General features: G+C 37.6%; 1 protein-coding gene across 4 annotated transcripts in view; it reads left to right on the plus strand.

The window, feature by feature from the left end:
• B3GALT1 (beta-1,3-galactosyltransferase 1) overlaps positions 1-18,206 on the plus strand; it is a 355,371-nt gene that overhangs the window by 248,905 nt on the left and 88,260 nt on the right. For 2 of the 4 annotated variants that reach the window (XM_086718819.1, XM_086718820.1), the window contains exon 1: positions 7,257-7,510. The exons of 1 other annotated variant lie outside the window; for it this stretch is intronic. The gene's annotated coding sequence lies outside the window, so the exon portion shown is untranslated. Of the gene's footprint in view, positions 1-5,655; positions 5,788-7,256; positions 7,511-18,206 lie in introns of those variants that run through there. One more of the 4 variants, XM_086718818.1, reaches the window with a different exon arrangement.

The raw sequence follows: 18,206 nt of genomic DNA on the forward strand, positions 1-18,206 counted from the left end.
AATGTTTGTATATGGTGTAAAAAACGGGTCCAGTTTCATTCTTTTGCATGTAGTGGTCCAGTTTTCCCAACACCATTTGTTGAAGAGACTATCCTTTTCCCATTGCATATTCTTGCCTGCTTTGTCAAAGATTAATTGACCATATAGTTGTGGATTGATTTATAGGTTTTCTATTCTGTTCCATTAATCTGTGTGTCTATTTTTGTGCCAGTGCCATACAGTTTTGATTACCACAGCTTTGTAAAGTAACTTGAAGTCTGATATAGTGATACCTCCAGTTTTGTTTGTCTTTTTCAAGATTTCCCTGGCAATTTTCAGTTTTAAATCAGTTTTAATAAAAATGTGTTTCCTGTCAATTTTGTCTACATTTACATATTATTGCCATAATTTCTCTGAATATATTTGCATCTTCTCTCTTTTTCTCTTAATCAATCTGGCCACCAGTTTGTCTATTTTAATGGTTTTTCAAAGAAACAAACTTTGACTTTGTTAACCATCTATTTTAATGTTTCTTACTTTTGCTTACTTTTTTAAAACCCATCTTTGTTATCTTTGTTATTCTGCTTTCTTAGAACTTATTCTCTTTTCCTAACTTCTTAATTTAATGGCTTAGACATACTATATAAGATTGCAAAGTTTTATTGAGTACTATTTCCATGTAACATTATTATTCCTTTTAAATATTTTAATTTTAATTTAAAATGTCTTGATTTATGAGTTATTCACATATATGTGTGTGTTTAATTTTCAACTACATGGAGATTTTTATTAATCTTTTGACTATATTATCTTCTAATTTTTTTAAACTGTATTTACAAAAAAATGGTTTATGTATATTGACTTTTCAACATTGAGACTTGCCTAATGGCTTAGTGTGCAAATTTTTTTTAATACCCCACATTTCTTGATAAAAATTAAATATCACTAGTTGTATACAGGGGTCAATAAATCAGTCTTGTCACCAAGTGTTGTATGAAGGTGCTGAATTACTACATTGTACAGCTGGAACTAATATTACACTGTATGTTAACTAACTAGAATTTTAAAACTTTAAAAACATAAATTTTTAACATTTATTTTTTTTTTTAATTTTTTTTTCAACGTTTTTATTTATTTTTGGGACAGAGAGAGACAGAGCATGAACGGGGGAGGGGCAGAGAGAGAGGGAGACACAGAATCGGAAACAGGCTCCAGGCTCCGAGCCATCAGCCCAGAGCCTGACGCGGGGCTCGAACTCACGGACCGCGAGATCGTGACCTGGCTGAAGTCGGACGCTTAACCGACTGCGCCACCCAGGCGCCCCAAACATAAATTTTTAAATAAATAAATCAAGCTTGTAATTTGTATTGTTCAAATCTTTTATAATTCATTATACTTATCTGCTTTATCTATTAATAATTTAAAAGATTGCATTGAAACCCTTTGTTGCAATGAGAGATTTCTCTGTAGTTTTTTTTTTTTAATTTTTTATTGATGTTTATTTTTGAGAGACAGAGAGTAATAGAGAGAGATAGTGTGAGTGGGGGATGAGCAGACAGAAAGGGAGACACAGAATCTAAAGCAGGCTCCAGGCTCCGAGCTGTCAGCATGGAGCCCAATGCAGGGCTCAAACTCACAAACTTACAAACTCACGAACTCACAAACCGGGAGATCATGACCTGAACCAAAGTTAGATGCTTAACCAACTGAGCCACAGAGGCGCCCTTCTCTTTGTAGTTCTAATACTGTAGCACTAACTTGCCCTAACTAGAACCGTAGTTCTAGTTTTTCTTTGTGTATGTGTGTGTTATCTTATTAGACACATACAAGTTTATGACTGTTATGATAGCTCTGTGGTGCACTGACCCTTTTTATCATTAATTAACAACCCTTCCTATTTCCGATGACTTTTTATCTTTAAGAATATTTTATACTCTCCAGCCTTTTCTTGGTTAATATTTACCTGGTATGACTTCTCTGTTTATTTTCAAATTTTCTGTTTTTTAATAGGCATGCCTCTTATACATAGAGCAAAGCTGGTTTTGTTTTCATATTTAATATAATAATTTTTATTTTTAATTAGCAATCTTAGATCATTTACATGTATTGTAGTTACTAATATGCTTTAACTTTTTCTTTTTATCATTTTTTCTCGACACTTTTCCTCTGCCTTTTCCCCCCCCCCCCCCCCCCGCTTTTGAGCCCTTATATTTTGGATTCTCAGAGAATATGTTTTTATTATTACATTGTTTTCCATCTACTGGTTTGGAAGTTATTTTATTTACAGTATCTTAGTGGTTGTCTTAAAAATTTTACCATGCCTACTGAATAAAGTCTAATGTTAATTAGTATATTAACCCTGTCCTAAAACTATATGAGGATCTTGAAATATTTAATGTTGATTATTGCTTAGTCTCTCTCCTAACTTTCACCTTATGGTTTATCTTTTCTCTTTTATTCCCTACATTAATGATGATTATGGTTATTTATAGAAACAATGTTTATTTAGATATATCTGCTTATCAAACAGTTTCTTCTCACCATTGCTCCTTGCATTTCTCTCTTTGAGATCACTTGCCATCTTCTAAGAAGTATAAAACTTCAGTATTCTCTTCATAATCACCTATTATTAGAAACTCTATTTTGTTGTTTGTTTTTTAAATGAAAATGCACCTATTTTATCCTCATTCTTAAAAGGTAGTTTTTATATTTATATTGAAAATTATTTTTCTCAGCACTTTGAAGATTTTATTCTATTGGCTTACAGGTTCTAATATTGTTGAGAATTTCACTGTCAAATTTTTAGCCTTTAAAGTTGTTCTGTCTTTTCCTTCTGGCTATGTTAAAGATCTTCTCTTTGTCTTTAATATTCAGTTTCACTGGCTCTGTCTAGGTGTATATTTATAAAAATTTATTTTGTTGGCATATTGTGTGCTTCCTTTATGTGTGCAGTCATGTTTTCCATCAGTTCAGAAAATTTTTCAACCAAATATTGAATTTAATTATTGCATCACCTCCATTATCTCTGGTCTCTCTAACTGGACTACATATATATATGTATATGTGATTAGTATTCTGATATTATTCTCCATGTCTCTTATATTCTCTCTAATAATCTTCATCTTCTTGCATGTACATAATTATATCAGATCTAAGTCTTCATCTGCATTGAATCTGCTGAATCTCATAAATTGGTTATGAATGGAAATAGAGAAGCAAAGGATAGTTTAAGGAGTGGTAGAGTCATTTCAAAGATTCAAGAGACAGATCAGTTTTTTCCAAGTAACTTAAATTAATAACCATTATTCTTATAATTCTGTTTGCTTTAGAATTTCTTTAAAACTCAATCTGTACAATTAACTGAATTTTTTACTTTAGAAGAAATTTTAACTCTCATCACTTGTTTCATTCATTTTTATTTTTAAAAGAAATAAAATGATATCTTTATAAAGTTTCAAAGTTTGGTTAAGAAACTTAAGAGTCAGTGCAGTAATGCATTTGGAAACTCCCTTCGTTGATTTATTTCTTGTGGGTTCATCTCTCAAGCCCTCTCCTGACTTTTACACACATCTGTAAGAGGGTATGCATGACCTAATGAAAGGCCAACACCATGTTCTGTGAGTGTGTGATTTTTTTTTCCAAAAAGATCAAAAAGTCATGTGTTCCACAAATACAGCTGAATTCTCCTGCTATTGAGCAAATGCATTTCTTATTGAGTTTCTTCAAAAATATACGACTACAGGACATCTTTTTCACCATTCTTAGCAAGGACAAATTGGTTATTCACTTCAATTAATAACAATTTGGTAAATAGCCTTGAGACACCTGTTTGTCAAGATTAGTGTTCTTCTTATACACTAACTTAAGATACAGAGCTATAATTATGAAATTAGTTTTTAAATTTTAACATATTGCATTTAATGGTCATTAAATCTCTTGTGTCTTTTAAGAATTCCCCTCCCCACAGATTATAAATCAGTCCTTTTTATTTCATAAAAAATTGGATTAATACATACAATTTGATTTCAGAAATGGGTTAAAAATACACTCATTCTAGATCCCTTATAATATATTGCAGTAACATTCAGATTAAAGAAATACTTCTTTCATTCCCTATGTTGACATTCTCTCCTTTCCTGCCTTTCTCTCTCCCTTCCTGCTTTCTTTCTTGCCCTTCTTCCTCCCACCGAGTCCAAAACTTATTTGGAGCCACTGTGTTGACATTTTTCCCTTTTTAATGAGTTCTGCATTTGCCATTGTCAGCATTTGGGACTTACATAGAATATAACTTCTTGATTATTCATGGTGATAAAGGGCTACTGCATTGTGAAAGTGGAAGTCCTCTGCACTGTTAAAGCTGGCAGCCAATATGATACAGTTGGAAGGCTTCCTGACCCCTTGATGCCATCTCTGAAGACTTAAGTTCTACCATTAACAATTTTATCCTTTGGGTTAGAGCATTGCCCCTTATCAAAATGTAAATCCCTCTGGGCCAGAAAATGCCTTAAGCTGCTATCATTCATTAACATCATATGACTAATTCATATATTGGAATCTTTCCAGCAGAACTAGACTAAGAACATATTTTGTAAGGAGAACTAGAGAGATTCAGTTTGAGATTTGGGACTGAATGGGGTCATAGAATGTCCAAAGAGCAGTAGAAGGACTATTGCAGGCAGAGAAACAACAACTAGAGGCTGAAGAGGCTTAAGAGAAACTCAGCTAATTCCCACTTTGCCCCTCCTTTTTAACAAGTATAATTTTTTTTTAATTAAGAAAAAAATATCCACATGAACTTAAAGCAGGAGACATAGTTTCCTGCATAATTTCATTTAGGATCACATTAGGCAAGTATAGTGGAAAGTAGGAAGCATCAACAGAAATTAAATTGTAGGTGATCAAAAGCATGAAGAAGTGTGGGTAGATGTAGGGGAAGTAGATGTTATTTGTTGCTTATACAAGAGTTTAGAATACATATGTAAGTCTGATAATGACTATTAAAACTAGGTACAAAAACTGATCAAGAAGCTCAGTTCTTTTTTTTTTATTTTTTCAATATATGAAGTTTATTGTCAAATTGGTTTCCATACGACACCCAGTGCTCATCCCAAAAGGTGCCCTCCTCAATACCCATCACCCACCCTCCCCTCCCTCCCACCCCCCATCAACCCTCAGTTTGTTCACAGTTTTTAGGAGTCTCTTATGCTTTGGCTGTCTTCCACTCTAACCTCTTTTTTTTTTCCTTCCCCTCCCCCATGGGTTTCTGTTAAGTTTCTCAGGATCCACATAAGAGTGAACACATATGGTATCTGTCTTTCTCTGTATGGCTTATTTCACTTAGCATCACACTCTCCAGTTCCATCCATGTTGCGACAAAGGGCCGTATTTCATTCTTTCTCATTGCCCTGTAGTATTCCATTGTGTATATAAACCACAATTTCTTTATCCATTCATCAGTTGATGGACATTTCAGCTGTTTCCATAATTTAGCTCTTGTTGAGAGTGCTGCTATAAACATTGGGGTACAAGTGCCCCTATGCATCAGTACTCCTGTATCCCTTGGGTAAATTCCTAGCAGTGTTATTGCTGGGTCATAGGGTAGGTCTATTTTTAATTTTTTGAGGAACCTCCACACTGTTTTCCAGAGTGGCTGCACCAATTTGCATTCCCACCAACAGTGCAAGAGGGTTCCCGTTTCTCCACATCCTTTCCAGCATCTATAGTCTCCTGATTTGTTCATTTTGGCCACTCTGAAGAAGCTCATTTCAATACAATGGTTAATTATTCATTACACCAAACTAGAATTGGGTAAGTTTGCATATGCTTCTGTTTTCTTGTCTTACGTTTAGTAGGCATTTCTAGTGTCTTTTCTGTACAAGGTTCATGCTGATGTTCTGGGAAATACAATGAGTAAGAAAATCAAAAGAGCTATCCTCATTTAGCTACCAAAGTACTGCAAGAAAGAAATAAAATAATAAATATAACACAAGGTAAGCAGTGATGTGAGCTCTTTGGGAAGTACAGATGAAGCACAGCGTGGTATATGGAGAGTGTTACATAATCCTCAACCCTTTAGTGATAAATAACCTGTTCAGCTATTGCTGTAAAGACTGGCAGTTGGGGGTGACAATTCCTTTCATGCAGATTACCCAAGAAAAGCCATCAGTTACCCATTAAGATGAGAGTTACCTAGGAAATTTTGGATATTTATCATTGAGAAAAGAGTTCTCTCTACCTATCTTTGCTAAAAATTCTCAAAGATCCACTAGGCTTCAAGGAAGGAAACAGAAAATAAAATATCTGTCGAAGTTTTTCCCCAGATTATTCCTTCTGGTCAGGTTCTCTCCTTGTCATAGTAGATTAGGGTTGGGGGTCAGTCAGGAAGTGCCAGAGTGCTAGATGTTAGAGCAGGGACTTTTGAGCTAAAGTAGCAGAAGGTACCATGGCTAAGGGAAGGTTCAAAGTGAACCAGTATGTGGAAGTAGATGATCCGGAATTTCAGAAGGAGAAACTTAATGAACAACAAATTAAAAGGAGCCAGAGGCAGGTATTGATATTAGGGTGTGAAGCCTGAATTCTATAATAACTTAGTCACTTTGGACCCTACAATAAATGTTAGTGTCTGTGACTTACTTTTATGGAGGATATGGGAGGAAAGCTTGAGGTCAAATTTATTGGGCCAGAAGTTGAGTGGATATTGGCAACCAAAACCAGTCTTCCTTGGACAAGTCACTATCTCTATCTTTGTGTTTTCACATTGCTTAATAAAAGGTGATGAGAATTATTCTTGTGGTCATCTAGACTATGTGCATTTATTAACTAACTATTGCGTTCCAGGCTCCATGCTGAGTGTACATGGAGAGTCAAGTGGAAATTAGTGCTCTAGAACCTGGAGTCCAGAGGGCATAAATAAAACACTGGTAGGCCAGACAAGCTAAATTACATGTATTTTTGTAAGGCTCGCCAGCGGCTGGCCTTAGAAGCCTAGCTTCAACTTTTAAATAGTCATGATTAAGCTTCCCTCAGAACTCCTAAAAGTCCTTTGGTTCACAACAGTTTTCATAGACTGATGAATTATAACAAGTGGATTTTGAGAACATGTGTCTTTAAAGGACTGATAAGCAGAAAATAAGTAGGCTTTTTCAGGTAACGCTCAGGGCTCTTGTGGATTGTCATATCTCTTCTCTTGGACCTACACGTCACATCCACCTGCCCATCTGTTCCTTTCATTCAAGGTCCAGGAATCCTACACCATGAGCAGGATTTTCACTTCTCAATATAGAACCATGTACCTTACCTCATAGTCCAATGGACTTCCTGAGAATAAATCATTGTCCTTGTGTTTTGTAAGAGGCAACATTGACTTTGTCGTTAACATATGTGAATCTGCCTTCAGTCAATGAACTATTTTAATTACCAATAAGTGTCCTAAAATTTATATAATGCCCTGAAAGATCAACTTTTAATCACTTATTGATTATGATTTGAGGGGCCTTGTGTCCAGACTAAATGCAGTGTGACTTATCCCATGGTAAGTAACTCCTCTTCCTTCGCAGTCTTGAAGTTGTTTTAAATGCCTGAAACCAAGTTTCTCCAACAGCAGTGGCAGGATTGTGATACTTTATGCTAGTTTTATAGCAAAAAAGATTTTTTAGCAATGTGTTGAAAGGTAACATGAGTTCACTCTGAGTCTTTGATTGTGTTTAATAGCTTTGCTGTCAGACAATGAGTCATGATCTTTTCTCTTCTACTTTACAGTTTGTATTTATACCTCCTTGCATTTGATAAAAGCAATGTAACGGGCTCTGCCCATTGACATGATAACTCCTTTATTTTAATCAGTGCAGAGAAAAAAATAAAACTTGGCACAACAGAATGTAAAACCCTTTCCTTCAGCCATTTTAAATTTTAGTAGTCCTATGTGTAACCTTGTAGAAAGACTACTTTGTGAAACGAAATGTCATTTGATTTACATGAGAAATTTTGCTTTCTTTCTCTCAGGTTCAATTTAGCAAATGAGCTTAAGAAAAAAAATGTTTATCTTGTCTATTTGCAAGCCTTAGTGATGTAATCATTTATAAGCATGCCTTTGTAATATTTTATTTAATGGTAGAAAAATCAATGCTAATTCTCTCTCCAAAACAGTGAGGTTGAATTCCTCCAGCAGCAGGGTGTGGTCAGAGTAAATGAACTGCAAAGAGAGCACCAGTATTTCTGAATTCCTACTGGACTGCAATAATTGTTAATAATTTATCTCAAGTTTGCTACTCTCTAGGCTGCATTTTTTAAGTAATTTCTTCTAGAAGCCTTTGAGCTTAGCTTTGCAGGGGAATTTTACCCCTTACAGATACTAATGTCTTTAGTTGGATGCCACTGATTTGAAAAGAGATTTTATCCCTTTTGGTGAAAATAATTTGGAATTCAACCAAGTTGGTACCTGAGTGACTGTTAGAACTCGATTTAGGATCCAAGCAGAGAGATGAAGTAATGGATGTGCATAAGGTGGAGGTTGGCAAACATTTTTATAAAGGGTCAGATAGTAAATATTTTGGCTTTTGAGCTATACAGTCTCTGTCACAACTACTCAATTCTGCTATTATGGCAGGAAAACAGGTAAATTAATAAACAATGATCATGGTTGTGTTCAAATAAAACTGTATTTACAAAAACAAGGAACAGGATAGATTTGGCCTGTGTGCCATAATTTGCTAACCCTTAGTATAAGGTACCAGCCCCTTGGGGATCTGAGTAACCACATACATTTGCTTTGCTTGTCCATACAAATTATTAGAGTTCATGTGGATACCAAGAAGTTATTTAAAATATGTCCTAATACCAGCAAACCCTTACTTAAGGCCTTCAGGGCCTGAGGCAACAAGTGCTTCAGTAGAAGGCAAAAGAGGACCATCTGAGACCTGGTAGAGACACCAGACAGTGAAACCCACCCAGTATGTTTTCCCAGATAAAAATAACGTGGGGTGGGGTACGCTGAAATGGGAGTAGAGGAGGGAAGCTGGGCTGGGGAGAAGTTCTTGCCAATGTTTCCATTCCAAATAAAAATCCATCCAAGAGCTTAAGGAAGTAGGAGTCATCAATATAATGGTACTCCAGCCTAGTAGATAGTAGACTAGAAGAGAGTCAGTCCCAGGAAGGATATTGGACTGTTTGGTAGACACCACTTTGGACTGATAAAAGGTATCTGTGTTGTGGGGATAGAGCTGTTGGGGCAGCCAGTGGAGGTAAAGGTAAGGGAAAAAGCAAGGAATGATTGATGAGACATTCAGGGAAATGGAAACTTGTATGATTCAGTAGCTAACTTAGACACCCAAGTTTTTCTCAGGTGACCTAATTCCTGGGGTATTGTAAGATTTAATTAAGGCACCACAGGAGTGTGTGACCAAGTTTCTGATCTACAATCAGGTAGATGGCTGCAGAGAGCACTGCAGAGGCTTAGGAAGGGTATTGTCAAGACCCAAGAATTGGTGGCTGCTGACATAGGGCCAGAGGCATTATGCCCACATTGGACAAAAGCTACAAGGCCCAGAAATGGATTCTTTCTTTATGAAGTCTATTTTATACCTCCACAGGAAAATCAGACACTAAGGCCTAACACTGCATTCTTCCATGAGAGTCTTAGCTACTGAAAGTCATATCGTCTACCTTTTTTTTTTTTTTTTGCACATAAAGAACTTTTACATTGTAAAAGATTTTAAAAGATGCAGTGAGAATTTTACTTGAAAATGGGAGTATTTCCAAGATGAGAAGTGGAAACAATGAACAGCATAATAGGTATTATGTTCGGTAGACCTTTCAAGTTGAGTTATTTTATTGTAGAATTTTTTAAAAATAAAGAGAGCAGTACTTTTAACCTTTATGTGTATATTTAAACATTCATAAAACATTTCTACTTTTTATACTAAGAATTTCTATGTACTTACAAATGAAAGTAAAGAAGAATGCTTGATATTAATCGTGTAAAGGCTGTGTAAATGTAAAACATATTGCTTTTATAGTCATGAGGAGACCCATATGACTTTGTATACCATTTGTGTAGGCTTATTTCCAAAAAGAGATACTCTGTTTGTTCTTTAATAAACTGCAGGCTTTGTCATCAATGGAGAATAATAGCCACCCTTTAGTTTCTCAGTTAGTGCCTCTCCAGAAAAATTTGCCTGAGAGGAAAGTGCATTTGAGTTCTAAGAAATTAACATCTCTTGAACAAAACTCTAAAAAGAAAAAAAAAAGATTCAGTTCAGCACCTTACAATAATTGGAAACACTAAGACTGACACTTTAGTCACATGGCTTTTTGGTAACCTCATTTGGGGAGCCACTGTTTGACAGGAGAGTTGCTGAATTTGAGATAAACAGAACTGAGATGCTTCCTCAGTGAGCCAGGAGAGATGAGACAGCTAAAATGCAGGCAGTGCCCATTGTATTCAGCACCCTTGACTCCCAGGATAAATCTACATGTGAAAAGTAGGGTCTGGATCCAAGTTAGAATATGTACCTACCTATATATAAAAGGCTAATTCTGGAAAATAATCATATGCCAGGCAGCCCATCAGTGTTGATGAAGGTCCTACTGCATGTAGAGCGTTAGAAAGAGGGGCTATTTCCTGGAAACAGAGAGCCAAAATCCAACTAGACACCCAAGTTTGAAACAGGAGTGTGAGTGGCACTCATTGTAAGTAAAGAGAAAAAAATAGGAAACCTAAGGTAAAAGCAAAGGCCATTCACACTTGTCCAGACTAGAGGAATACCCAGAGCCATGCGCCTCTACAGAAACTGCTTGGCAAGTCTCAGGTCCCTCAGTGCATGCAGGCTCTTGGTCTAAAACCACGCTAGGCTAGGGGAATCATCGACCAGCAGGTGAAACCCAACCATACACCCTGCTGAGAAGTAAAACCTGGGTCCAGCTTTGACGTTCCTTGTCCGTAAGCCACTTGTTTAACCTCCTTCCATTTTTCATGCAGAGAGTTGAGTTCAGACACTAAAAACACCTTCATGGAGCTTTTTTCACTTCTAGGAGTGCCACTGAGCCAGCATCCTGCAAAGGTTCTAAAATGCACTGTGTCACCACAATCTCCTTCTGTCCTTCCCATGAAAATGTGGAAAAAAATTCACTTCTCAGGTGGTATGTCTTTAGGCCAAACAACTCACCTGGTAATTAGCTTAATAGCAATATACTAGCTTATCAATGATTTTGGAAGAGTTGTAGCTCTATATTCTCGACATTTCTTCACTCACACTGCTTCCCCAAAGACTAATTTGGGGGCTCTTAGAGAAGATGAACTCTTCTGGTTGCGAATCTGAAAGGGAAACCCATCAGATTGCATTTATTTAGTCTCTCTGTTCAATTTGCACTGTGATAAACTGGGGTTTGCTAGTTTTGTGCCTGCTTCATACAATAGGGATAATGGAAATAAAATGAATACTTCAGAACAAAGGCGATAAAGTATCATTATGGCTAATGAAGGAATGATTTGTTTTGAATGCCAATGGCTTAGAGGCAAGGATTTTGTAAAAATCAAATAATAAATGGTTACCATATTGGCAGTGTAAATATTCCCCTATTGATCTTCTATGGAAATCAGTTTTCAGATAGAAAAATGCCCAACACGTTTAAGAATAGATTCTAGAGCAAGTATCTATGATGAAATGTTATCAAGTTCCTAAATTGCTTACATTACATTTTTAGAAGAACCCTGATACTTAGATTTATAACTTTGCCTACATCACTTTGATTTCTAAATTCTATAGATTAATAAAACTGAAGAGTGAAAGTTTCATGAACACAATAGTCAGAACAAGGCAGCAGTTTTCATAAGTCTGCACCAGAGTCACCTAGAGAGTTTATTTAAAAGACATCAGTACATAGTCTCCAGAGACTCTGAGTCAGAGGAACCAAAAAGGCCCATGAATCAGCATTCACACTAAATATCCAATGCGTTCCTATGCTTGTGGCCTTGATCGTATTTTGAGAAAAACTGTAAAGAGTACATCCTGCTTTTGAATCAGATTTCATAGGACACATATAAGAAAGAAGACTGAACGTTAAGAGGCTTAAAATAGCTGAAATCAGAGCTGAGATCAAGCCGCCGATCCAGAGTAGAGTGCCAAAATGGAGGGAAAGGATAAAAAGGAATATATATAGCCGGGTTGCTCACCTTGCTCCCCTTTTCCTGATCCACACAAAGTCCATATCTTACAAGACAACCCGGAGCTAATCCCCCATAGTCTTTAATGCCCCCACTGAGTTCAACACTCCCTGCTTCTCAAGAATAAAGGCACATTTTAGTGAGTGACACTGCATTTACAAAGACTGGGGCTGCTCAATAAAAAAATTTTTTTTTTAAGGTAAAAATGTCAATCACACAAATGTATTGCCTGCCCTACTAATTATTTTAAAACATCTGGATAGCATAGTCTACAGTTCATCCAGATGTTTTGGCTTTGTGTACGGAGTCATGCGCTTCATATAAGCCTTCTGGTTTGATGTACATTTCCACACTCGAATAGTCAGTGTCTGATGAGTGTGTTGCTGGGTGGAGGGGCAAGATACGCCCTGGGGGCAGGCACAGACCGTCCCCAATTTCAAATAGATTCTGTTCCAGAGGTTGGTTTGTAACTTAGATGTTCAACATTCAATGTATAGTTTCCTCTAAAAACCATGTTAAATGCAGTGCTTAACTGCTGAAGCCAGTTCACAGAAGGCTGTTTAGTCCATGGCATAGCTAAAGCTGGGTATGGATTAAATTACCCAGTTAAGTCACAGAGGGAGGATGCCCCCATGAAGCTCTCTGGAAGAGGAGGAGGAGATGAAGAATTTTATCTCTTTTCTGCATTCAAGAATGACCCTGGGCTACAAAATTTATACCTAAAACTCACTTTCCTAAAATAAATATTTCTGGACTAAATGTAATAGAAAGAAATTTGAACAAATTTGATTAAGTAGATAAATGACCTATAACCCTCTAGATTCCCAGGAAACATTTGCCTTATAATTGTCAAAATGGCGAACAGTGTAGCATAGTGTTAGACCTACATGAACATAAGAGAAATAGTCAGATTTTGAAGGGGAAAGGGAGATTATAGGCAGGCTGGACTTGCCTAGAAATTTTCTCTTAGCCTGCCACCCAAGATGCCTCTCACACTTATATCAACAATTTTTATTTCTCCACTTCCAAGTATTCAGATTTTCCAAAGGTTACACATGATGTTTTGAAGCAGCCATATAGGAGCAATTAGGCCACCAATGTGTGTGATAAGCAGGAGTCAGGGAGAGGTAAAGCAAACAAGCATTTGAGCATATGGACCATTTCTGAGGTAAGTTCTGCCACTACTGAAAAATGTATTGGTTTATGTGGACAAATACCCATGCTGATTGTATATAAATATACTGAGTGCTGATGGCAAATCATGTTAATTAACAGAGACCAACACTTCTTAGTGATATGCTACAATCAATGCTGTTCTATTATGATATTCATCTCTAATTAATTTGGCTCAGCAGGATAAAACTGCAGACTGTGGCTACTCCGGGAATGGAATTTGAAATATGCATTGCTTTGCTTATGGACTAAACTAGTGCATGGCTAAGCTTTGGGAGACAGAAGAAATCATTTCACTTCACATCACTGCTCTCTGTTGATGAGTTCCAATCAGAGAACCTCTGAAGAGATGACAAAACACATTCACTGCAGGAGAATTCCAGAGGTGTAAAGAGAAAGACATGATGTAGATATCCAAGAGGATCTTGGGGCCTGAGTCGAAATCAGCCAGAAGAACCAGCCTATTTCCTGGCACTTACTACAGAAGGCAAACACTTTTTGGTTTCACTCCATTCTCTGTGTAAGAGAGTAAGGTGCTCTTTCTAATGCTGGGAAGCAGTGTCTCAAACCAAAAATAGAGCAACCTCTCAGGTCCAAATAAGTGGGTTCAAATCCCATCACTTGGCCACTTGTCAGCCATATTGTTTGGGACAAGTTACTTATTTTCTCAAGTATCCCTCTCCTCATCTGTAATGTGGGACTAATAATAGTTATTATCACCCTCTACCTCAGTGGAAATGGTAAAGAATAAGACCTGTCTTCAAGGGGCCTGGCACTCCATGAGCATTCATAAAGTGTAAGCTGTTATTAGCTTGAGGGACATAATTTGCTTTCATGACCATTTAGTTCAGGGTAATAGTGGGTTATGTGTAATAGCATCCTAGTCTACCTATCCAGACAGAATCACTACTCTATAGGCCAACTCTACAACCCTTATGACCTAGAAGTGTAGAGGGACGAGATATACTGTTTCTCAAAGCTATCTTTCAGTGACCTTGATTGTATAGGTATCTTGGTCATGGGCTGGAAAAGAATGACCAGTTAAGTTTCTGGAAGGTCATGGCCTTCTCCCTCAAAATTTTAGGACTGGACTGACCACAGTCTGAAAAGGAGAGAAGGGCCCCTTCTTATCCAGGCCTTGTATATCCAAAGCACAGCCTGTGGTTGATTTGATTTGATTTCCTATTTACTTTGTAAATGTGGGCCAGGTCCAGTGCTGGGACATCCAGAGTGCACATTATAAAGCCAGCTCATAATTCAGATGAAGGAGGAGCAAATTCCCCAGCCCAGGATTGAAGACATTGGCACAGTGCCCCTCCTCATTGTGCAGTGCTATAGCTCATTTGCTATTTGTCCCTAGCTCTGATGAGCACTGAACTCACCCATAATATACTAAGAGATAGTTTTTTATTAAACATGATATTAATAGAAAGGGTAGGTTCTCTTTTAGCACTGCAGGCAATTACTGAAATATGTAAATTCAAATGGGAACAGAATTATAACAGGTTTTTGCTTTTTTAGTCTTTCCAGATCCCACCCTTTCCTTTCTCTCCTTTCCCTCCATCCCCAGCTCTGTCATACAGGCCTGTAATGAGAACATGTAACAATGTCCCAGGAGATCCTTTTAGAGAGCCCTTTGGTATATAGTCCAGTCCATCCAAGCATATTTAGCCTTAAATTATAATCACCTATGAACATCTGCATCTGCCTCATTAGATCATAGCTCCTTAAAGATTGAGATCATGTGTTTTCACCATTTTTTATTCCCACCCACCCCCCACCCCTGCCTCAGCAGCAGGCTATGAGACAGTGATGGGGGTACAATGGAAGGACGGAAGCCCAGGAGGCAGGCTGAACAGTCTGCAACCTAGTGCTTCCTGGTCTTCACTGGGGACACTCCAACAACTCTGGTGGGTCACACAGAGACCCCATCCTTCTCACTGACTTGGCTGCCTCCACTCCTGCCTCTTCCCTCTACCCAAACTTCAACGCCCTCATCTGTTGTCTCCTGACCTCTTTGGTGCATTTTTCTAACATATAACTCAGTATTAGTGCCTTCTCTGTGTGTCTCACATTCAAATTCTCAAGGAGTGGATTTGATTCATTTAATTATTATACAGGGCTTTCACATTGATTTTTCTCATAGGTCACAGTCCAGAGATGGCCACATTCAGATCCCCAACTCAGTCAGCTGTGGCCCAAAGAGATTTGTTACCTGCAACAAAACATGTCCACCTGAGCACAGTGTACTTGTGGATACTCTATAGAGAGAGAAGCTTTAGGTATGATGGGTCCTCAGCTTTGTAGCACCTTTTCTCCAGCAAAGATGAATAAGCTCTTCAAAAATGTTTTCTAAATGGCCAACTGGCTCTGGGGGACTGAGCTTTTGCTTTAGGCATAACAAATAATAGATTCTTTGAAAAGATGAGCACAAGCATGAATATAACCACTAAATTCCAACATTGTGCCAAACACAAAGGAGAGAATGATTGACTAAAACCCTGCCCCCATTCTCAAGGTGCACACAGACTAGTAGCAAAAGACAGAATGGAAGCCACTAAGAGCAGCAGCATATGACAATGGCTAAGAGCATGAGCTTTATTTTTTTTAACTATTTTAAAATATAATTTATTGTCAAGTTAGCTAACATAACAGTGTATACAGTGTTCTCTTAGCTTTGGGAGTAGATTCCCATGATTCATCACCTACCTACAACACCCAGTGCTCATCCCAACAAGTGCCCTCCTTAATGCCCATCACCCATTTTCCCCCTCCCCCAAAGCCCCCATAAACCTTAAGTTTGTTTTCTGTATTTAAGAGTGTCTTATGGTTTGCCTCCCTCTCTGTTTGAAACTGTTTTTTTTTCGCTTCCCTTCCCCCATGTTCTTCTGTGAGGTTTCTCGAGTTCCACATATGAGTGAAAACACATGATATCTGTCTTTCTCTGACTGACTTATTTCACTTAGCATAATACCCTCCAGTTCCATCCATGTTGTTACAACTGGCAGGATTTCATTCTTTCTCCTTGCCAAGTAGTATTCCATTGTATATATAAACCACATCTTCTTTATCCATTCATCAGTTGATGGACATTTGAGCTCTTTGCATACTTTGGCTATTGTTGAAAGCATAAGAGCATGAGCTTTAGATACGAGCTTAAATTATACTTTGGGGTTTTTTTTGTTTGGTTGGTTTTTGGTTTTGGGGTGTTTTTGCTAGCTGGGTAACCTTAACTTCCCTAGGCTTCGGTTTCCTTGTTTTAAAGTACAGCTTTGTACTGAGAATATACAGGGAAGTAAAGATGCCCTATAAATGAACTCAATAGCCACACAGCCTAGTGCTCTGTGGAGAACTGGAATGCAGGTATAGTAATTCTTTGCTTGCATGATATTATGATACATAAATCACTTAACGTAGAGCCTGGCATACATGAGAGACCTTACTGAAGAATAGCCATATATTTTCTAATGCAACCTACATATTAAAATAAAAGAATCCATAAAGTACCATAGAAAGCAAAAAAGGAGGAAGTAGAGGCCAGGAAGCTCCGACTGAGCACTAGTTGTTTGGAGCAAGTTGGCAGGGCCATGGCCACAACCCAAGAACACAGTGACAGCTTTGGCCTGCTGTGCTGGCCTGAGCCGCTGCGCTTTTTGGTCCATCCTGACAGGAAGCCAAAGACAACCATGTAGGGGAAGACTGAGGCAGGCCCATGTGCTAAGAGACAATTGCCACCATGTCTGTAATAAGCTACTCTGTTATCTTGCAAAACACATATCCTGTTGTAATGGGAAAGCATAGAATTTCTATAGATTGGCATTAATTTTATGTTCATCTAGGCCTATAAGGATGCTATTGTAGCTGAGACACCATTTTGAGGGTTTGTTTACTTAAGTTTTCTCCTGGGAAAAGCAAAGTATGAAAAATACATGACAGCACTCGAAGTCTTTCTATCATCATTGGAGTCTCAACCCACAGTATTAGTTTGAAAGATTGATTAACAGCCAGGAAGGTCATTAGAGAGGGACTTGAGAGTTCATTTAAGGATACAGCCGTGCTTAGTTTACTTCACATGAAAAGTTAAACACATATAATAACCACAAAAATTTGTTTCTGCTATGGGATTGTTTTAGACCAGAGGGGGAAAATTTATACTTTTTTAAGTTTCTGATTAAAGTAAGAGGTCTCTTACTTTAGCATTTCATACTAAATAAAAGGAACTAATTTTTGACTGGAGGCCGCAATTTATAATATTAACATGCCTGGAATTACAATGACAGTGACACTTCTGCGAATCACTGAGAGTGTAGGGACCATGGTAAGGGAGAGTGAATTGTTCTGATGAATGAAGAAAGCTGGATATCACAGCAGTTATTGTCCTCAGTAATAATCAGGCCAACCTACTACCTGTAACATGCTGAGCAAGTACATAATCAAGGACAGTGTCATGCATTAAAATGACAAGAAGGACCTGCTAAAAATCAGACCACAACCTGCCAAAAATCAGACCACAACCTCACAGTCACCCTTTTTGGTCTGAGATAAAATGAAATGCTAAACTTCTTTTTAGTTCTTATCCTATTCCTCTCAGACGTAAGGAAATTATCTTTTATTACCAGATTAATTTTACCTTTTGAATGTATTAAGACACGGGCCCCTCTAAAGAATAGCAGTTGAAACTTGCATTCCTCTGGCTTCCCCAGTAGTTTCTTAGGCAGCCTAATAAGTATGACTCTAATTTCTTATCATTGGTGCGTCAGGATGCTTTAGAAATATGTGATAATAACTGAATGTTCTGCAAAGAGAAGAAAAAGAGGATAAGGATGCCACCCATGTCTTGGCATTCATGTTACGGTGTTAATATTTTTACTATTGCATGAACTTGAGACAGGGT

Source organism: Puma concolor, chromosome C1, assembly GCF_028749965.1.
Source record: "Puma concolor isolate L17-30 chromosome C1, mPumCon1.1.hap2, whole genome shotgun sequence".
Taxonomy (NCBI): Eukaryota; Metazoa; Chordata; class Mammalia; order Carnivora; family Felidae; genus Puma; species Puma concolor.